Source organism: Ceratotherium simum, chromosome 20 (assembly GCF_057802395.1).
Source record: "Ceratotherium simum simum isolate JZ-2026a chromosome 20, ASM5780239v1, whole genome shotgun sequence".
Taxonomy (NCBI): domain Eukaryota; kingdom Metazoa; phylum Chordata; class Mammalia; order Perissodactyla; family Rhinocerotidae; genus Ceratotherium; species Ceratotherium simum.
In genome coordinates, this window is record NC_141919.1 from 42,591,507 (window position 1) to 42,614,060 (window position 22,554).

The 22,554-nt window shown below is 42.3% G+C and overlaps 1 long non-coding RNA gene across 2 annotated transcripts; it reads right to left on the reverse strand.

Annotated features, from left to right (window-relative positions):
• Positions 1-1,843: 1,843 nt before the first annotated feature.
• LOC147914438 (uncharacterized) lies at positions 1,844-7,286 on the reverse strand. 2 transcript variants are annotated; one of them, XR_015555324.1, is made up of 4 exons: positions 3,998-7,286; positions 3,649-3,803; positions 2,588-2,705; positions 1,844-2,245 (listed from the first exon to the last, which is right to left on the reverse strand). It is a non-coding gene; the product is annotated as an uncharacterized LOC147914438 (long non-coding RNA). The 2 variants fall into 2 exon arrangements; XR_015555323.1 differs by having other exon boundaries at positions 3,649-7,286.
• Between the last annotated feature and the right edge of the window lie 15,268 nt (positions 7,287-22,554).

Genomic DNA, 22,554 nt, shown 5'->3' on the forward strand with positions numbered 1-22,554 from the left:
AGGATTGGGGATCAGGGGGAGGGAGGAAGAGAAAGGGACAAAGCTGAGGGTGCAGAAAAGGGAAATGTGGGCCTGGTGGTTACATTAATTACAATGACCAACCCTCAGGCAGAAGAGGGGTTGGAGCATGCTGAGGCGGGCTCTGGGCTCTGGCTGCCTCGGTGCAAATCTGGGCTCCACCATTTATCAGAAGTGTGACTACCTCGCGGGGTCGTGAAGATTACAAGTAATATGTGAAGACACCTTAAAAGGCCCACTGACTATTTTCATATGGCCTGTGACCTAAGAACGTTTTCTTTTCACATTCTTAAATGGCTACATTTTAAATGGTTATATAAGTACCTGCACTATATCCTTTTTGTCCTTGGTCCACAAAGCCTAAAATATTCATTATGTGGCCCTTTACAACAAAAGTTTGCCATAGAACTAGTTCTGCGCGCAGCAGGCACACAGGAGGTGAGAGCCATCGCTGTCCTCTGCCACCACAATGGACTAGGCGGACCCCAGCCGGTGCTGTCTGAGGCTCTTCACGGAACATCTCCCAAAACAACCTAATTTACAGTTAAAATGCAGGCAAGTAACTTTCCAAGAACATACAACTTAACTATAATTCTTGAATTAAACTCCAGACCTCTGTGTTCCCAAAACCCCTAGTCTTTCAGTCTATCATGCAAACTCCTTACAATTCAGCCTTCTATTAATCTGTCCTCCAAGCCAGATATTTTATTCCCTGCATATCTGACACATATAGACAATTAAGCTGGAATTGCATGAATTCACATCATGTTGCTCATCGTATGACCAAAAAAAGGGGAGGGAGACGAAGTGGTTGCTTTTGAGGGCGATTTCTTGTCCCTCTTTTTACTTTTTTCCCATTTTCTATAATAAATCTGTTATTTTTGTAATAAGGAAAAAAATACTTATTTTTTTATAAGGAAAGAAAGCGGAAATAATCAGCCTTACCCAGAGTATCTACATTGTACTTTTTAAAGACAGCACTATTTTGACAACCAAAAAAGACACTTAGGAATACAGCATTACAAATTCAAGATCATGTCTATGAACTTGGCTTGAAAAAAAAGCCTCCACAAAAATACAACCTACCATCTGTACAATGTATTCAAAAATGATTAGCATAGTATGAAAAAATAATGCTGGAACAGCAGAATTTTTTTTTTTCTCTTCTAAAGAAGGCTTCCTGTTCGGTATTCTTTTCAGACTTCTCCATGAGGTATAAGCAAAAGAGAAACAGAACATCAGGTCAAGAAGACAGCAACAGGAAGTAAACAAAGATGAAAAAGAAACATTCAATACTCTCATTACTGAAGACGTGGCTCTGTTCTAGAAATCTCACTGAGCCCAAGAGGGGATGTCCGTCTGCATGCACCAACGTTGAGAGCCGTCCGGGGAAGCTCCCATCTCTGGCTTCAAATGTTAAGCCTGAGTCCTCTTACACTATGTCAGCCATCAAGCTATAACGCCATTTCTCTAACAGCAGGACCCTCTCTCTCATGTCACTGAAAGTGAATCAGCAGAGCTTTCAGACACAGAGCCCAGAAAAGTGCCTCTCAGATGGCCGTGCAGAGAGCAAAGGGCAGAGTGGAGCATCCTAATGGGCTCAGAGAGCAGCCTCGTGGATCTGGGATCGGCTGCCTCACTGATCAAGGCACAGCCTTGCACAACTTGCTCAACCTCCCTGAGCCTTAGTAAGAACAAGGACTCAGGCCGAGGACTCCCCCGCCTCACCAGAATAAAAGACTTTCTATGCTTTCGTGATCTTAAATCATGCTTTCGTGATCTTAAATCATGAGGTTGCATTCACATTTACATAAATATACTCTCTAATAAAGTGAATTTCAAACAATTTCAGTTTTAGGGAATTGTGTCCCAACCATAAATGCTCAGATATTTTTCCCAAAATGAAAAAATTTTAAATGTTTCAAATGTATACCTATTGGAGGATATTCAACACACAGGCGTAGCACCCCCAAGGACACAGGAACACTGCCGTTAGCATCCACAAAGCAGGCTGGGTGGCTTTTGTTGCTATCTTGTCAATGGGCACTGGAGGATCCCTGTGGATGGGCTTCTCTTTGTAGAACAACTCAGCCACGCCAAGAGGTGACCAAGAGAACGACCCCCAGCCCTGTGTGGAGGCAGGCGCTCCAGGCCTAACACAGAACGTCCCCTCTCAGGGGCCACAGTGGCTGAACCAAGCCAGAAGACAATCCCTGGAGAACTTAAACTTGAAAAAGAGAAGCATTAGGTCTGAGCCACTGTGAGCACACCTTCCCTCCCTCACCTCCCAGTGTGTCCTCCACCCTCAGGGCAGCCAACGCCCCCTCAGTTTGTTTCCCCTGCGACACTGCCCAGCTGGTCCCTTCCAGGACAGAGGAGACATGTCCAGGCCGAGCACAGCAGGAGGCTGTGTTCGTGATCCTTGCTCATCACCTCCACAACCTCTTCAATTTCAGAAGCTGCCTTAACTGGCTGTTGGAATAGGTCAAGGCCCTAATGCTGGACAACAAAATGCCTCTTTAACGTTGGCTTTCCTCAGTCTACAGACAGAAAAAACAGAAAAACTCACCCCTCTGATGATGGCCCTGCCAAGAGTTGCCTAAGCGTTAGATGAGATGGACCTATGAGCCCCAACATGGTTTTTCAGAGACTGCAGAATAAACTGGCACAGGGGTTGCACATCTTTTCTGTAAAAGGCCAGATAATAAACAGTTTAGCTTCTGTGGGCCACACAGTCTCTGTAGCGACTACTCAACTCTGCCATTCTAAGGCAAAAAATCTAGAGACACTATACAAACAAATAAGCATGGCTATGTATTCCCATAAAACTAGGGCACTGAAATGTGAATTTCATATAATTTTTACAGGTCACAAAATATTCTTAATTTTTTTCAACCATATAAAAACATAAAGACCATTCTTTTTTTTTTTCCTGAGGAAGAGTCACCCTGCGTTAACATCTGTTACCAATCTTCTTCTTTTTGCTTGAGGAAGACTAGCCCTGAGCTAACATCTGTGCCAATTTCCCTCTATTTTGTATGTGGGTTGCTGCCACAGTGTGGCTGACAAGTGGTGTAGGTCCATGCCCAGGATCCAAACCTGCGAATCCCGGCCACCGAAGTGGGGCACGTGAACCCAACCACTACGCCACCAGCCAGCCCCTGTTTCGTTTTAATTCCCTTCAAAACACTTATCACAATGGATAAATCAATGATTATTTTGAATATTTACTTATTCATACCCTATTCATTAGGGTAGGCACCAGGTTTGTGCTTTTCACTATATCCTCAGGCCCTAGGGCAGAGCTTGACAGAGCAAATACTTTTAATCAATATTGTGGAATAAATGAATAGCCTGGAGTATACGTCCTCCTGCCCTCATCCTTGGGTCTTCTATCTGCCTTATTAGAAAACGATCCTTGTATGAACAAAAGGATCTTGGTGATGAGAAAGGCCTCTCCGAGAAGTTGATGCTTGTTTCCCTATACCACTGTGAAGTTCTCTGCCATCTTTACACTGTTCTTGCTTTCTGCACTGAAATGAAAACCTGCTCTCACAAGGGGCTATGTCTTACTAGTTAACTGGGTATTCACATTGGTGATGTGGGTTAACAATTAAGTGACCAACTCACCTAATTCACAGCAGGGACTGTCTCCCCACTACCAGGCTGTACATAGCTCAAGGTGTTGGGTACCTTCAGTTCCCAGTACATGGTAGATACTTAAAGGTTTAAGCTGAACGGATCAACTTAACTATTCGATTTCCTCCTTCACTCAGTGGCTTCTCCTGAATCAGAAAGCAGGGGTAGATCAATGGTGGGGGAGAAAATTAATGGGTACAAGCTTTAACAAGAGGAGTCTTTGCTCAGAGAAGTAGGATTTGAGAGCTCATCGGCTTACTGTCACCTTTTACTAGTAAAAACTGTTTTTGCCCTGTGACCTACAGCTACCGTTGGCAGCTTCCACCCAGTTAAAGCTTACTTTCCATTCCTCACATTGGCCCATAAGAGAGCTCATACTTCCACACAGCACAGAAGGCAGAGAGAAAGTAGGCCAGGTGTTCACTGATTTGTTTGTGGTCGGTTAGTAGTGAAGTTGATGAGCTTCTAACTGTTGTGGTCCAACATCTTCCGAGCCTCTCTCCTGCTTCACAAACTGTAACAGAAAGAACATCTTTAATTTAGGTAGAACAGTCCAATCTCAGGGCATGCTGCAACTTAATTGAAGATAAAATAACCTGTCAGCCCTAGTTACATGAGTTTGTCTCTCTACACCAGAAAGTCCCCAGCGAGGCCAAGCATGGTTATCAGAGACCTGCCAGCAAGTCTGGGAACTGGGCCCTGGGAAATCTTCCTTCGCTAGACCTGCTCTACACACGGAAAACCACAGACCCTCAAAGATCTCGGGGCCAGTATGTGCCTGGGATAGCGTTCTGCTCACCTGGTTCTCGAATGCAGAACATGTGACTGGAGTGTGAAATGTGTTCATTTCCCGCACACCAATTTTCATGTCAAGTAAGAGGACCCCTCGGACCTGCTCCACTGAGAGACGCTTAATTCTTTCACTTTTTCAGGGTGAACTTCATGCTGCCAAGGGCTAAGTTTTGGAAAAACAAGGCACTTATTTTTACACCTGCCTAACTTTCTGCTCACACAGGCCAACGGGAGTATCAGTGGTGACGCCGCCCCCAAGATCTCTTGACAAAGATCCTTGACCTAACAGCGATTACATCTGGGCACTTCCCCTTTGAATATAATTCTCTTCACAAAGCGGCACTCTGAGGTGCAAACTTCAAAACAGCAACCAGCACGAAACAGGCACTCTTCTTGCCTAGCCCCACACATCACTGCGCAGGCTGTTTATCTTTCCACTCTCTGATATAATGTTGGGGTGATATGTCTGTCAGAGGACAGTAAGAAAACCAATTCTGTGGGTCACACTCTAAAGTGATTAAGTGCTAGCCAGCGAAGCCACAGCTGCTTTTGAGTCGCTGGAAATACATTTTCCAGCCTTGCATTTTTACAAGGCAACTCAGTGCAGTTTGTATTCAGTTCTTGTTACACAATACTTCTTTTTTGACTCAAAGTATATATTTGTGAGATATTGCTAAAATCCACAAAGAGAAAGAGGGCATTCATCGATCCTGCCACTCCTAAAGCTTTATTTCCACAATACGCGGTAAGTGCTAGAAATGAAGAAATGTCTCCATTTGCCTGAAAACCTCCAACATGGCTTTCTAATAAGCAAGACTACAGAGTAAAAGCATTCCTCAGCATTTGACTAGCAGAGACACCCACAGCTGCTAAGATGACGTTTCTAGCAAGACTTGCCCCTCTCTCCTCAAGTCCATGCATGAGAAATACAATGGTCTCAGCTTGACTCCAACTATACTTTATTCCCTGAACTTACCCTTGGTTTTCCTTAGCATAGAGCTGTTTCAAGTCTATCACAACAGTAAAAAATGATGCCGATGTCACGAATATTCTTCCTGAAAACTGGTGCACCCGAGTACACCACTGGTCTAGCCAAGAACACAGGGCCACAAAAGCTGACAAATGTAACAAGAAATGTCCATCCTAACAATCAGGACAGGGCGGCATTTCCGAAAGTGTAATTCATTAAGCGGCAGATGGAAAAGTTTTCTCTGAGCAAACAAGTACAGGAAGTACAGAGTTAAGTAAAAGTGAGATGGACTGCTTTTCTGCAGTATTTTATTCTGACACGTATTCTGAATCTTCTTAAACATTTTACCACTGAATTATTTTTCATAAAGCGCAATGTTCTGTAGGGCTAGTGTTTCATGAAATAAACTTTTGGAGTCTCTGGAATAGGCCACTTAAAAGTGTCAGAAATATTTTACTATCTTTCCTATTACACACACATTCTTCGCTTTTTCCCACCTTTCCATCATAAGGATATTTCACATAGTGCAATGTAAAATACAGTATTACACTATAAAACAGATACAGGACAACAACTATGTTTCAAAATGCTCACTGGCATCATTACTCCTCTTTCCTACTTGGCTGATAGTTTGGGCAATGCTGGTATGGGCCTTTTCTCCAAAGCACATGGGGATTTTGAAGAAAACATGAATGAACAAAACAAGGGGCTGCACAGAAGTGTGACTGCCACATCTGTTAGCAGTGCATTTGGTTAGGCCTTCCCCTGTCACTAGATATATTCAGAAATAATGACAAAGAATGTAGTTCCTCCGGGCAAATGAAATGGAGGTGCAAATTAGAATCACACCTCCAGTCTCATTTTGGTATCACTTCTTGTCTGGATAAACAACACTTACTCTCACTTTCCTACTCATGGCAAGTAGCCACTGTTAACACTTGCATTTGGGATCAGTCACAACAAATTACAGTTGAGTTTCACACCACACTGCAGGAGGCAGCCTGGGCCCCAGGGGAGCACCGAGTTAAGCTAGGCCCATTACCAATTTTGAGATAACTAGCACTGGGGCTGAAAGGGCCCCTGTGCCTCAGCCCCATGAAGTGGTTAAAATTCTAATAGTCTAAGTGGTATCTTAATATTTCTGTGTATAGTAGTTTATTATCCTCTGTGGAGAGCAGCAGTGGGCAGCGGCTTGCAAAAAGGGTGATTTTAATCACCAATCATTTTCAAGAACACAAGAGATTGGTAGTACTCAACTGTGAAAGCTTTCTTATAATGGGAAACTGCCTGTGTGGATTAAAAACACAAACAGATTTCACTTCCAGATAATTGTGTTATTCGGGATGTGGTGAATATCTACAGACCATAAGCCAGATAAAAAAAGCCATGGGGAAGATGAGGAAAATACAGACTGTGGACTTATTACATCCACGAATTTGCACTGTCTAGTGGATGGACAGAAGAAAAGGGAGTTCTAGAACCTGGATCCTACAATGGCTAGTTCATTAATTACTCAAGGAGGGCAAAGTCCACCTTTTCTAGTCAAACACATTGGGGAACTCGAAAAAAAAGTCTATAGAATCCACACAATCAATATCTTCTAAAGAAAAATAAAGTAAAATAAAATCTTAAACTTTTAAGAATTGGCATAGCTACATATAAATATGAGAAACAGGTACTGTTAAACATTCTTTAAATGAAACAAATTCAGGAACTCATTCATCATCAGATGTTACGTTTTCAGGCATGTTACCTATCCAGGCACCTCTAAGAAGTTTCCGGAGAGATTGTGACATTCCAAGATGGGAGGGAGGAATCGAGGCGCTTTGTGATATGGAACCAGATGATTGTCCCAGATCTAGGAACAGAATTCATTCTATAATTTAGATTAACGAGAGGGGATTTTTTTATATGCTTTAATCCCAAGTAAAACACGGATGGGTTTACGATAGCTGTAGATTTCTTTACAAGGTTCCTGTTGGTACGTTTCAGGTATCTGCTAGCTCTTCAAGAAGTAGAGGGCAATTATTTGAATCCATCATTTGGATGTCCCCCCATTCACACACCTTGGGACATCCATTAGTATAGGTGTCCTCTCCTATTTACAAGAAATCATTATGTGAAGCTCTCTTCATAACCCAATATTCACTTGCTTCAGTTCTAACACTCAAAAATGCCAGCTGTCACGCACCAAATGCGACGCTAAGTACTGGAGATGCATGACGTAACTTATCCCTCACAATAAATCTGTAAGGTAGGTTTCAATGTGCCTATTTTACAAATGAGGAAGTCGAGACTCAAAGGGTGAAATAAACCGCTCCAGGTAACACAGCCAATAGTGATACAGCACAGATTCAATCCCAGGCTGTTTGACTCCAATAAGTATGTGCAGATCTTTATTGAGAAACTACTAGGTACAGTGGAGGGAAAATAGACATGAGTAAATCAAGACTATGCTGTCAGTGAGCTTAAAGCTTAGCAGAGCCAGGCGTGAGAACCAGTAACCATGACACACTACAACAGATTTTAGGCCAAGGGAGGGAGGATGCAGAAGGTGGCTTCTGAATTGAAGCTTGGGAAGAGGAAAAAGTTTCCTTTTCTTATTGAAATCCTACTCTTCCTTTCAGGTGCATCAGGGTTTGATAAGTGGGACAAGGGCATTTAAAATGAAGGGAAAATATAAGGAGAAAACACAAAAAATGAAGCTCACACATTAGGGAAATTGCAAACTATCCAGGTTAGCAGAGCCATAAGTATGAGAAAGGGCCGGGCTAGTTGTGCAGAGATGTGCTTTGGAATTCTATTCAACTCTTCTATACCACTGCCAGATTCCATCAGCATCTACCTTTCCATTTTCTCGTAAGCCGCCGCCTCCTATTTCCACAGGCACTTTCCCTTCCTCTCACCTGGCCTAATGCAAAGACAACTTAGCCTCCTAGTCCTCTTCCCTCTCTCCTGAGCTCTTCAATTACAGCTCAGAATACATTACCATTCCTCATCTACAAACCTGGCCTCATACAGAGCATTTACGGACCTCCCTAATTTGGTCCCAAGCCTTGTCTCTTGCTCCATCTCTCTTCGTACTTAACACCTGTTAAATCCAATTTAGGCCTCTTCCCAAATAGCTATAATGGGTTTGATAATATACCACTAACTCATCTCCTCCCCCCAACCCTGTTCTCCCCAACTGCTCCTCATCTGAACAAATGAGTAACTGAATGTATGGCAAAACCAAGTCAGAAATCTCATCCCCCCAAACTACCTTTCCTTTGCTCTAATTTTGAATACAATTTCTTAAAAGGTTCTATAGCCACTAATTTCTAATTGGACACATTTTAGAATTGGAGATCATCCTCTCTCACTTTTTTTATAGCAATAGTCTAACAGATCTTGCTTCCAATCTTACCCTCCTCCTAATCCATCAACCATATTTTTTTCCAAAATGATCAGATTTAATTGCATCACTCCCCCGCATAAAACTCTTCAAGGGATCCCACCAGCCCTGGAAAAAAAGCCTAATCTTCTTAACATAGTGTATAAAGTTTATCAAGATCTGGCCCCTGTCCATATCTGTAAGCCTTACTGCTCACTATTCGTCCCCTGTCCTTCTACTCTAGTTAGAATGAACTCCTGCAAAGCTCTTGAATCATATAACATTCTTGCTTACCTCTGGACAGGCACAACGCTGCACACAGCGTGCCTTTCCCGCTGGCCGCTGTGCCCAGCTAACTCCCCCTCATCTTTTAGAGTCTCAGCTCATCTGCTACTTCTGCCAGGAAGACAGATCTGTCTCTTCGCGTCCCAGTGAGAAGCTCCTCCTCTGCCCCCACCACGCTGTACTGCAACCGCCTTTCTGTCTTGCTCAGTCATGACCTTGAGAAGCTGTGGAGGAGCTCATCATTAAATCCTGCAATCTCACACATGAAAAAATAAACTATTTTCCCTAATAAGCCAATACTACTGTATTCACTCATATTCGTATATTAGGATGTACTCATTTTTCACAACTCTTCCTCCAGTTCTGAAGAAAATACTAAAGAAAAAAAAATCTATATACTCACATAATTTTCTCCACTCTCCTCCTTTTACTGTCTCTGTTCTTAGATAGCAACGTTAGCTACTGGGCCCTTTGAGGACTTCACAAACATCTGCCTGTATGATGATACAGTAAGTGGGTTAACACAACATACACATGGGAGTATAACAAGTGAATACTCCATGTACCATTTTTCATAAGACTACTACATAAACTCCATTAACATCAATTAATGGTGCCTAGAAGCTTACAGTTCACTAGACTAGGAATAAGATGAGAGAACATAAGCCAGTATTCACCCCTCTATCTCACTATAGTTCTTTACTTTCTTCATTTCTCATTCATTCTTCTCTGTTGTCTGACAGTGAATTCTCCAAGCAAAAACAAGCTCTCAAGTGCATAAGGCACCGTGGGCATTTGAGGATTCCATGTGTCTCCAACACTGAGAGGTTTAAGGAGAACACAAGTAGTTGCCCAACTGTTTGACTCATCCCATCAAAAGAAATTAAGTCTAAAACCAATGCATAAATATTAACATTGCCTTTCCATCACCTAGCAAAGAGGTTAGATCCCCTCCCTACCACACAGTCCTGATCACTAATGAAAAGGCAAACACTGCACGTGTCTAACGAGGCATTGTCTCTTTAAATCGGGTAGTGAAAGCAGAACTTTCAGATGGGCACAATTACAAGCCCGCCCAACAGAGAATGAAGAGAGAGGAAATGATGCAAAATAATGCAGACTATTTGACTGGTATTCACATTCTAGCTTGTAAACAACTTCTAATTCACTTGCCTAGACAGTTAGCCATCAGTCTGGATGTAAAGAATTTAAGCCCAACCAACAAACAGGAAGCATCAGTTCTGTCACAAGTGTGTTTATTTTGGTGGCTCACATCTGCAGCTTTTCCCCCTCAATGTATCCTTTCAGAGCCAAAATGGGGAAGAGAACAAAGTTACTGGGCCTAAATTCATCACTGTGATTGTGATAAGCTGAACCACCCACAGCATCTTTAGAAGGAAGTTATTAGTTTCATGATGAAGAACTCCATATGGAGGCAAGGTCTAGAAGTAAAGGAACAGTCTGTTCAACACGATTGACTTTATTCAGTATACCTAGCAATTGCCAGGACTGAGCGAGTCACACTCAGTGGAGAAGCAGCATGTCTAAGTGGATGTGTTCAGACTGATGTTCAAAGGCATCTATCTGGCGTTCTTCTGGGAGGCCAACATCAGCATAGGATCTTCTTGGTGTCGTCTTGTGTTGATGATGAAATTATTTCCAAATGACCTACACTGTGAATAAATAGTGAACAACGTGGAGGCGGAGGGCAAAACTACCTTAAAAAAACCTACAAATCCAAGGGTATAGACTTCACAAAACAGCCTTAACAACTACACTGCATGAATCCAAATCCTTTGATGGAAAAATCTCCCATATATATTGAATTCTTGTGGTCTAGAACAGGGTCGACAAACTACATCTGTGGATGAAAACTTGCTGGCCACCACTTTCGGTAAATAAAGTTTTATTGGGACACAGCCATGACCACTCATTCATGTATTATCTATGGCTGCTTCTGTGCTACAATAGAAAAGTTGAATAAATGTGACAGAGATCATATGGCCTGCAAAGCCATATTACCTGGCTCTTTACAGAAAAAGTTTGCTGATCCCTGGTCTAGAATGATGGATCAGTCACCAATGCTTGCTCTACAAAACCAGGTTCTGGATCAAAATTATTTTGTCTTGATTCTATAATTCCTCACTTAAGACCCCGGTACTGAAGGCTTGGGTTGGCCCAAAGACAGCCCAACTCTCCACTTGGAAACACTATAGGAACGGGTCCAGGCGGCAACCCTGCAGATCTGAACAGATGCCTATTTTTCTTCTGCCCATGAGACAGATGGTCCTCAGAGAGGAGAGAAGAATTAGTCCATGAGAGAGAATTCTCTGTGTGGCACTAATTTTGGAAATGTATCCCTGATCCATCTGGCCAAAAAGGATTCCTTAGGATTACCTTTGCCATTTGAATTTGCTTAACATTCAGGAGGGGAATCCTAGATACAACAGCTAGAACCTCAGGTATTTGCTCTCTGTCAAAACGTCAGTAAAGCATTCCAACTCTGCCCTTCAGACAAGAAATCTCAAATAATTATAAGGACAGAAGATGATAATAAGGATGAAGACCAGAACAGGTAACCACTCATTCAGAGACCCCATTTCAAAGAATCTGTTCACTCCTCTGACAGTAAATAATCCCTTAGGTTAGGAAAATAACACCCAGACATTTGTGCCATGTGCAGAGAATAGGAGGAGTGATATTTACTTTCTGACCTGTTAACAGTGGCTCTCCACTCGATACAGCAATGCTTCTCTTTCTCATTAACCACTCTAACTTATCTTTCATATTCTGACCTTGTTGTTCTAAAGTTTTTCTCCCTGAGTAACAAACCATACATCTGCAAAGTTAATTAACTCAGATCTGATGTTTTTCTCCATTTCCTTCCTAATAGTGTAGAGTGGATGCTGGGTCTGTTCCATTCATAGGTAAGGAGGAGACAAAATTAAGAAGTGACAAAGAAGAAACATTAGGTAACTAGAAACAAGGGCATTAAGGAAAGCAAGGGCAGATGGATTCTTTCCATTCACTTTCAGGCACAGGCTTCCAAGTCTGATGGACTTGGGTTCAAGTCCCAGCTCTACCATTTACTCTCTGGGTAATCGCAGGGGTCCTCATCTATAAAATAATAACCTAGTAACTTGTGGAGTTATCATAAAGATTGAACGAAAATGCATATAAGTCATTTAGCAGTGCTTGGTCATAGTAAGTGTTTAATACTTACTTAACAACCATGACTGAGCCAAGTCCCTAAGAGCACAGTGCTGTGAGAAACAGAAACAAGGGCGGACAGGGGGAGAAGTCACAAGAGAAAGATATCTTTCCTGACTTTCTTCTAAGTCATATACTTGGAGACAAAGGAAAATTCTTGTAGAAAAGTCGTTTTTAAGTTCTACACCCAGTATTCCTATCATTAGGAATACTAAAACAACTCCCGCTTTTGAAGTGTTTTTGGTCGCAGACCCTCTGTGGGGTTACCTGTGAGCCTGATACAGCCATCCAACATTGCCTCACCCACCGGCCACATCACGGGAAAGAAGACGGCACTTCAAATAACTGGAGGGCTCTGCAGATGATGCTGCACCGCATACATTAATCAAGAAATCATGATGTGCCCCGTCTTACTTAGGCACTGAATGGGCTGTGAAAGAAAGAGTTCCTTCTACAAAAAAAGTATAAGTAGCTGTAACATTAGGAAAATAATATCACTGATCCTAAGGTGGTGAAGTACTTGGCATAAACAGTCGTATAAGATGTTCTTACGAACATACTATTTATTTGTTTACAATATCTCAGTTTTTTTCTAAAATTGTAACCTTCTATACGAGATTCTCAGACACATGTATAAAACACAGGAACAGAGACAATGAACAAATAGTAAACCAGGGAGCAAGACTCGATTTTCAAGTAAACCAGGCTGGGGACAAAAATGACAAAGGGCTTTATAAATGAAAATCAATACTTGAATTGTATCTAGAAGCAAACGGGTGGCCAGGACAGACTACAGAACACAGCTGCAATGACATCCAGCCGCTGTGAACCTCACAGAGCTCACCTCTGGGGCAACTCCCTGAAACGAGATTATTCCACTCCTTGCACCAGATGCTTCTCTTTTTCCAAGCTCCACGGGTTTAGCTCACATCTGAGCTCACTTTCACTCATGTTGCGAGCTAATTACAAGGAATCCAGAAATGTGGGAATGAACTGGGAATACTGTAGGCTGCTTTAACAAACCTTAGCACCATCTGCTGAAATATTAAGATGCTTGTTTAAAAAGTTGGCTGCCAGAGAAGGAGGTCACAGCACTGACAGTGGGGAAGTTCTCTTTAATAATTACTTCTTACTTCTCTTTCTTGTACACAAGCAGTAGGGCACTGAGCCAAAGGTGAACGGTCCAGAGATAAAAGACCATCTCTGCTTACCCTCTTCTCCTGGTCCAGGCATCAGCAGGAGAAAACCTGGAGAACTTTGGTCATCAAAAGAGAAGAGATACGGTCAAAAGATTGTATCTTTTGATACAAAAGATTGTGGCATGTTTGCGTATTTCAGCAAACAACAAGCTATTTGGGAAAATATATAGGAAAGGCATTAAAATCCCTTTCTTTTCTATAATTGGTTAGCAGAGAGACATTTAAAGTGCACAAGTACTTAAAGACAACACCATATAAATATGATTTTATCCTGGTATGATCATCCCTCAGTAATCTGAGACTCATGGGATTGGGGTCTCCCTTTGTATGCTATATTTCTCTCTCGAACAGGAGCAGTTGAAAACAGCCTCAGGTTTGTGGACAAAGATCAGGCCGACAGAGTTCCAAGGGCTTAGGGAAAGGAAAGGAAGACCTTGTGTGATTTAATGTCACTGTTAAAAGGCCGCAACACCATGACAGCAGAACTGGACAAGAACTGGACAATGACAGCCCTGGGACTTCACACTCTCCCAGCAAAGGGAAGTTTATTCATCAGTCTCTGAGTGATGATAATAACAACAATAACAGTAAGAGCAGCAGCTAACATCTTTAGAGCACATACCATGTACCAGGCACTATGCTAAGGGCCTCGTCTGTTATACATTAATTCTTCCAACACTCTGAGGCAAGTACTGTTATCTCATTTTATAGCGGAAGAAAACTGATACTTACAGACATTAAGGACCTTACCCAAGAACTCATCAGCTAGGATTGGGCAGAGCTGCAATGGAAGCCATGCTGTCTGAGTGCACTCGTAACCATTGTGCAATAGTGCCAGTGGACAGAGCCTCCAGCATGCCAGCTTAAATAAGGGAGCATCATCATAAGGATATGAGTGGTAATGAGGAAGACGAGGATCTTACAAGAGTCCAACAACATGCTTCATGGGGACACTAAGTGGAACCAAAGTAACTAGAGGGACTTCAGGCAGCACAGTTCAAGAATCTTCACTCTTGTGGGCCACAATTACTGAGACTCCACTACTCTGCCCATCTGTTTCTCTGCCCTCTACCAACTTGCTTCCACTCTAACTGGCCCAGGTCACTAACTGGCTAGACTACACACCAGCTGTTCTTGAGGCTGGTACCAATGGTCCAGTTAGTGAAGGCCAAGTACAAAGGCCTGGGCTGCAGGAGTTCTGAGGCTGCGACTTCAGCATGAGTTACAGGAGAGGCAGATAGCCGTGGACGGGGCTGTGAGCATGGTGGGCCCCACGCCACTCATGTAGCACAGAAAACAATCCTGCAACCTTACCTGGATCCTGCTCACATTTTTGGCATTTACAGAGATTATTTATACCCAAAAGGGCACACAGGATTATTTCTCTGTCTCAGCAGTCTACGTGTAGTGACTTTACAGATGAAAACGTAGGTTCATAAAGAGTTTTCCCACTATTAATAAGTGCAAAAAGTACCAACAAGGACAGACTGGTACCTTGTGAAAGGCTTTCCTCGTCCTTCTTCACTCTGTGTTGTTTCAATGTCCTGTTTATCAGAATTAAAAGGTGCATGGGTTCTGATTTCCACTTACCAGGAGGTGGTCATTTTTCCTCATTACGTAGAGGGGTGGCTCCGAGTTTAGCTCAACCATCTGTCGTCCCTCACAAGCCTGAGGGACTCACAGCAGGACCAGGAGAGTCTGCCAACCTCTCCAGCAGGCTCTCAGGGCAGGGTCGACAAGTCACTTCCCAAGCCTGGGTTGACCAGACAGGAAGCACAGACCTGCGCACATGACTAGATCGAGCCGGACACGCGGGCCTGATCGGTCACAACAAAAGCAAAGTAACCCTGCAGGAAGGAAAACCCTCCCCTGCGACATTCACCATCAAAGTCACAAGTGTTCACATTGGACGCCACCTTCAAACTCCAAATGCCTCTCGAGCAAGGAGGCTAAAGAGGTTCTTATGGAATAAAACCTCATTTTTATGCATACAAAAATTAATAATGTAAATATTATAAGCTGCAACCTAAGTCAAAAGATCAACAAACTTTTATAGGAGGCATGATCAATCCACTGGAAAGAACAGTTAACTTCAAAAAAACAGGGCATTTAAAAACTTTTTCCTAAGAAAATTAAGCTCTAAAGACATGGGTATTAAATATGATCAGATTAGACCCCAACTATTAACACACTGCATCCAGGTGGCCTCTGCAGCACACAGCTTCCTGCTGGAGTCAGTTTAGAAAGCAGCTGGGCGGTGGACGGGGATAGAAGTAAAGGTGTATTTTACAAGCCTTTTTATGAAATGTTACAATCCTGAGATATTTTGCTTAACAACTGCTCTAGCCTCTTTTAAACACACTGTTAACAAACTGGCAGGACAGGCACAAGAACGCCTATCAGGTTTGAAGTCAACAAGAGTGTTTGATCAGAGGCTCTGCCATTCACAAGCCTTGTTAAATTCAGCAAGTCCTTCAGCCTCGCTGGGTTTCAGATTCTTCCCTATCCACCCCAATCCCACCTGTAATGAGCACATTAGCACCTGCTCTATCTACTTCACATGATTATGAGGATCAAATTAAAATATATATTTCAAACTTTAAAACCCTGAGGTAGGCATCAGGCATTTTCATGTTTAAGGGCCTCATGGACTCAAACCTACTTACCCAGCTTTCAACAAAATAAGGTACAGTTGAAAACGTGTTTCAGAGTCCATGTTCAAATCCAAATTTAAATCTCAGCTCTGCAAATAAATCTTGGGAATTTATTTAAGCCCATTTCCTCAGCTTTAAGAGTGGAACAAACAGCTCATTTCATAGAATTGTGAGGAGCCTCACACAGTGCTGGGCTGACAGTGGATACTCGATGAAACTCTGGTTTTCTTCTTCTAATCCCATGGTCCCTTCCAACTAAAACTTCTGGAATTATCAGATGGCTCTGCGATATCTTCATTTCTTAACATGGTTAAGTACATGCGCATGCCATGTCCAAAATGAACACTGAACTCAACTTTCTCCTAGAACACACTTGCCAGAAAATATCCTTCCAACTTTTCCAACTCATATTGCTCCAAAAGCACAAAGTGTTGAAACAAAAACAACTTACAGGGAGTACAGATTTTCAACTCCTGATACCTGTCATAGAGAAAATTCCCCCCACTTAGAAGCTACTTTATCTGTAAATGACTTACTTTTTATTATTAAAAAGGAGTGTGTTGAAAATTAAGGGCAAATGAGCAAAACCGTCACATACCCAAGCTTCACCTGCAAACTTGAAAAAGCACAGTTTGCTGGCTATCACACCCACCACAAGTAGCAAAGCAACTTAGTTTTTTTTTTTATTAAGATTCAACACCAAGGGGCCAGCCCCATGGTGTAGTGGTTAAGTGCGCGTGCTCCGCTGCTCATGGCCTGGGGTTCAGATCCCGGGCGCGCACCGATGCACCGCTTGTCAGGCCATGCTGTGGTGGCATCCCACATCAAGTGGAGGAAGATGGGCATGGATGTTAGCTCAGGGCTGATCTTCCTCACCAAAAAAAAAAAAAAAAAAAAGATTCAAGCCCAACCACAGAAGATAAACAATGGTTTAAACATTGTAGGAAAAAAAAATCCTCTAGAAAAATTTACTTTTGGGGAGTGATTTTTCCAGTGCTATCACAGCTTTAAAATTTCTTGACACAAACACAAATGCACTTAAACTCCAAGAGTTTTCATTTTGACACCAACACAAACAAACATACCTAATAAAACCCATCCAACACCTATCTCCCTGCAGATTTAGCAGTCTAACGTGGTGGGGTTCACGACTTCCTGACCATGCTGATCTACAGAACTGTTTATACACGTCAAAGGCACCTATACTCTCAGGGGATAAAAACACTTTGAGGCAGGGGCCAGCCCGGTGGCTTAGTGGTTAAGTTCTCGCGCTCCGCTTCAGTGGCCAAGGGTTCGAGGGTTCGGATCTCAGGCATGGACCTGCGCACGGCTCATCAAGCCATGCTGTGGTGGCATCCCACATAAAAAATAGAGGAAGACTGGCACACATGTCAGCTTAGAGACAATCTTCCTCAAGCAAAAAGAGGAAGATTGGCAATAATGTTAGCTCAGGGCCAATCTTCCTCACCAAAAAAAAAAAAAAATGTTTTGACACAAAGTAGTAGGCAGCCAACTCTCAGCTGCACAAGAACTGCCCTAAATCAATTTAAAAAGGAATGACTAGATGGCCATGTCAGCTGCTGAGTTCTGGTCTGCGTTGCTGTACTTGCCAAGAGGAGTGATGAGAAGTTATCGAGTTCTTAGAAGGAAGCGGAATCTTAGAAAAGCTGAGAAGTGCAATTTTTCCTTTTTGATGGATCAAGAGGGCAATGCTTCTGGCCAACCTATCAAATGGTTTACTTGAAATTGTTCGAACGTTATTCCCCTGTTCTATTTATCTTTATATATATAGATCTCCCCTTCTAGTGACCACAGAACAGTTTTCCATCAACCTTAGTCCTCTGCGGGGTAACTTTTCAATAAATAAATGTGGACTGTTGTGGACCCCACCTTCAGCCCTCGGGGAAGGTACCTAGAGAACTGGCTGCACAGGATCTTAACCTCACTGAGTTCAACCATCCAAATGATACTGAGAATATCCCAGCACCGGGGGCCATCCTACCAACGCTGCAAGGTGTCCAGGGACAGGAAGACTCCCAGTGCAAGCACCCCAGACCTACCGAATCAATCTCTGGGCCCAGGAATCAGTGTTTTAAGAAGCTCTCCAGGTCAATCTTAAGCATGTTGAAGTTTGAGAAACAGTGCCTTAGAGCACTTCTTCTCAAACTTTAATGTGCATATGAATGAACCTGGGAAGCCTGCTAAAATGCAGATTATGATTCAGTAGGTTGGAGGGCGGAGACACAATGAGTCTGCATTTCTAACAGGTTCCCAGGTGATGTCAATGTCGCTGAACCAAGGCCCATACTTAGAATAGCAAGACCTTAGAAAACAGAGTCCAACACTCTTACTCTGTGTACTACAACAATTTATCAGCAATCTAATTTGGGTACCAAAATTATGTGATGTTGAAGGGAAAGAGATGGTTGTGACGCTAAGTAATTGGACCACTGCCTGAAATACTAGGCATTTTATTTTAGAAAAGCCCGTACCTTCTGTGTTTATGCACTTCCATTTAGATAGTGAGCGCTACTGCAAAATGTATTTCCAGGTATCATTTCACATGATGCTGCTCAGTTTCTAACTTACAGCCTGGTACCTGGAGGTCTGCAGTTCTAATCACACAGCGAGGGCTCGACGTTAGTCAAGTCAATCGCTTCTCTTTCACACGAGTCCCTCACCTGCCAAATGAAGGCATTTACACCAGCTGATCCACAGGCTTGTGTATCCCTTATAGGTACAAAAACATGCACAACAAATAGGAAACAGTAAAAGCAGAAACAACCACAACCGCTATGAGATAAGAATTTTCTATACACTGAAAGCAGTGAGATAACTCTGCATCCACTGCAAGAACAAATACCCTTTTGTCTCAGAAGGCAGAAAAATCAGGATTTTAATCTGAACTAGGTTCAGATTAAATTAAAGCTTCCAAGTTTTCTGATTTCTTGGAGGTGCATGTACCACAAGACGAAGGGAATAATCTGAGTTCCAGTCACAAAATTTATTCCCCGATCATACTGTTACCAAATTTACCATTTATGTCCCTGGAAATGGAGAACTCTCCTTTCCATTTTATTTAGCAATAATTAAAGAAGCTAAAACATTTTCATTCCATCAGGGGTTACTTTGTTTCCCCACGCCTTGGGTTTTCCTATCTGTAAAATGTGGATAACATTATGTACCCTTCAGAATTATCATGAAAATTAGCAATAACCCATGTGAAATGCCCAGCCTCGTGACTGGGCATGGCTGACATTCAACAGAAGAAAGTTGTTGTAACAAGACAGTTTTATATGATGTGAGTCTAGAGAGATCTGCCCAAATACACCCTAGAACTCCACACTGGATGCTATGGACTGAAGGGTTGTGTGTCCCCAACACACACACAGACACAAATTCACATGTTGAAATGTAATCCCCAATGTGATGGCATCTGGAGGTGAAGCCTTTGGGAGGTAATTAAGTCATGAGAGTAGACTCTCACGAATGGTATTTGTGTCCTTACACAAAGAGGCCAAAGAGCTGGCTTGCTCTCTTTTCACAACATGAGATCAAACGAGAAGCTGGCAGTCTGCAACCTGGAGGAGGGCTCTCCCCAGGACCTGACCATGCTGGCATCCTGATCTCAGACTTGCAGCCTCCACAACTATGAGAAATAGATTTCTGTTGTTTATAAGCCTACCAGTCTATGGTATTCTGTTACAGCAGCCAGAACTAAGACACTATCCTTAACATGCTGATACTCTTGTATGATTCTCTTAGGATTTGGATTTGGTGAAGAAATGACATTAGTCAAGCTATAAACTCTAAGCAGGAGATATTCTACTACTATGAGTAAATTCAAAGAGGCCAGGCTACTTTTCAGGTTATTATCACCATAATATTTCCAAAAAAAAGGGAAGAGCTGTGAAATCTTGTACTTATACATGTACACCAAATACCGGGTCACCTGGGACCCCTGAGAAGTAGAACCAAAGACATTTCAACTTCTCTTTACATTTCTGTCTCATTCTCACCGATACACACACTATTCAGACACAGGGCCAGCTTATATGCTGTCCAGAAAAAAGACATTAACCGTTCACATCCCTAACATTCACACTTAGCACTTCTTATCCAAGGAGAACAGAAGCAGAATGTGTCGCAAAAGTCCCTAAGTGTGTAGACTCATACTTTCTCCTGGAACACAGGAATTCCTTTTCCATACTTTTCCTGGAGTCATCATTTTACAACTGAGGTATTATTTTCGAACCTGACGCACCCTCAAGGCAAGCAAGCAAACCTGAAATGCCTCAGAAGCACAGACACTGAGTAACTTACTGATAGAGAAAACAAATTTAAGAATAATCTAGGTCTCACGTCAACCCTCATTTTGAGTAGGCAGCAGCTGCTCAAACTTCATTCTTCCCTTTTACGTATTCTACAACTATTCTGGGCGCTCACAATGTACAAGGCACGACGGTGGACACAGAGGGAAAGAAATATCAAGCTGAGTCACAGAAAGATCCTACCCTAAGGAATTCCCCAGTCTAGAAAGTGAGCTAAAGCAGGAACAAACGTATCTAAAAACAAAACAAACAGAAAAACCCAGCCGGACTCTTTTCCAAGAGGAGCTGTATTTGCAGCAGTAAAACCAGACTACCTGATTTGAGGGTAAAATCAAGTACTTCTAACATGGCCGCCCCCCGTTCACGACCACAGTAGACTGCGCCGTTAGGATGCCAGCTCTGAAGTCAGACAGCGAACTGCAGCCCCGGCTCAACAACTGACTAGCTGCAGTCCTTGGACAAGTTTCTTAACCTCCTGAAGACTCATTTTGTTCCTCTGCAAAATAGGGATTAGTAGAATACCTCTCTTGTGATGAAGACCTCTCTTAAGATTGAGATACTGCATATCAAGTATTTAGCAAGTTGCTTGACCCAAAATACTCAAAGTTTTCTAAGTGAAAATTGAGGTAGGAACAGACAATCATAGGCTTCCTGGAACCTGAAGACAATACAGGGTCTTCCGTTTGGAAGAGGACACATGCAGAGTAGGAACACTTCACATTCCCGTACCCTCTACACCTCATTCCAACCACCAGACCAGTATGTCTCTACCTTGGCAGGAAGGCCTCCTTCTACCATGGATCCTGTCTGGGACACGCCTTAGAGCCAGTGAACTGGAATCTAGGGTTGAGCCTCAAGCGTCTATACTAATAAGCTTCAAAAGTGAGTATCATGCATATCTAAGTTTGAGAACCACTGTGGAAGACAAAATATTTTAGAAGTGTTGCAATATTTGTTTTAGACATGATTCAGTTAAGATCTGATGCTTTTTGTGGCTAATATAGCTGCCTAGTCTTCAAAATCTCAAGATCACTGTCCAAAATTCCATCCAGAAGTTTTCTGAATGGGGTTCTCACTGATTCATGAGCACCCCTCACCCCCAGGCTTCCATTCAATGTGATGGAAAGGGGAGCATCACACACAGATGCTCTCACTCCTCCATTCAGATATCCTGGCCAACCCATCTATCCATGTTTCCACACCCATCTCATCTCACGTATCCACACCTCTGTTGAGTCCTTAACTAAGGTATCCAAGATGATGCTGCCTCATTGCTTTCAAATGTATTTATAATCAAGTCTGAGTATTTTAAAAAACTTTGTCTAATAGACATACTTCAATTCTAATGTTTGTGCTGCCCTAGTATATATTGGTTAGGTTTCCAAAATGTTCAAAAACATAAGAAATTGCCACAAAGAGTTTGAAGAAACAAAGCCACCAATAATTTGTTTTACTACAATTATTTAATCTTCAGAAGGGAAGCGGGATCAAAGTCTTGCATTTTGCTGAAATTTTTGTGTATTCAATTGAAATCGTGCGACTTTAGGAGACTACAGTATCATTTAAAAATAAAGTCATCCAACGAGAGAAAAAATATTTACAGAAAAAATTCATTAAAATTACTAGACCAATATTTAATTCACCAGTGTGCATACCTCTCCAATTATATGAAAACTTTTATTGGAGAGGGGTATGATTAAAAAACTACTCCTCTTGACTTAGTAATAGATCCAAGCTGGCTGATCAAACAGATTGCCATCTGGTCGATCAATTGCCATTTGAAAGGCGGCTCTAAAGATATCTTCATATAAGTGTCTAAATCTCATCAAAATGTAATGACTTCTAATTAATTTATGCTAGCTAACAGGAAACAAACTTACACTGTCCATTTTAGATTCCAACTGGTAATATGATTACCAAAACCCTCCAATATTCCCAAATCATTTCCCCAAATAAAGATGGGGTATCATATCCTGGTTCTACTCTATCTTACTGAGAAGCCACCATAAACTAGTCTTTCTGCATTAAAGCAATCTCTAGCAGCCTTTAAAATAAAGCTGAGTCCATCAACCTGCTTCACTCA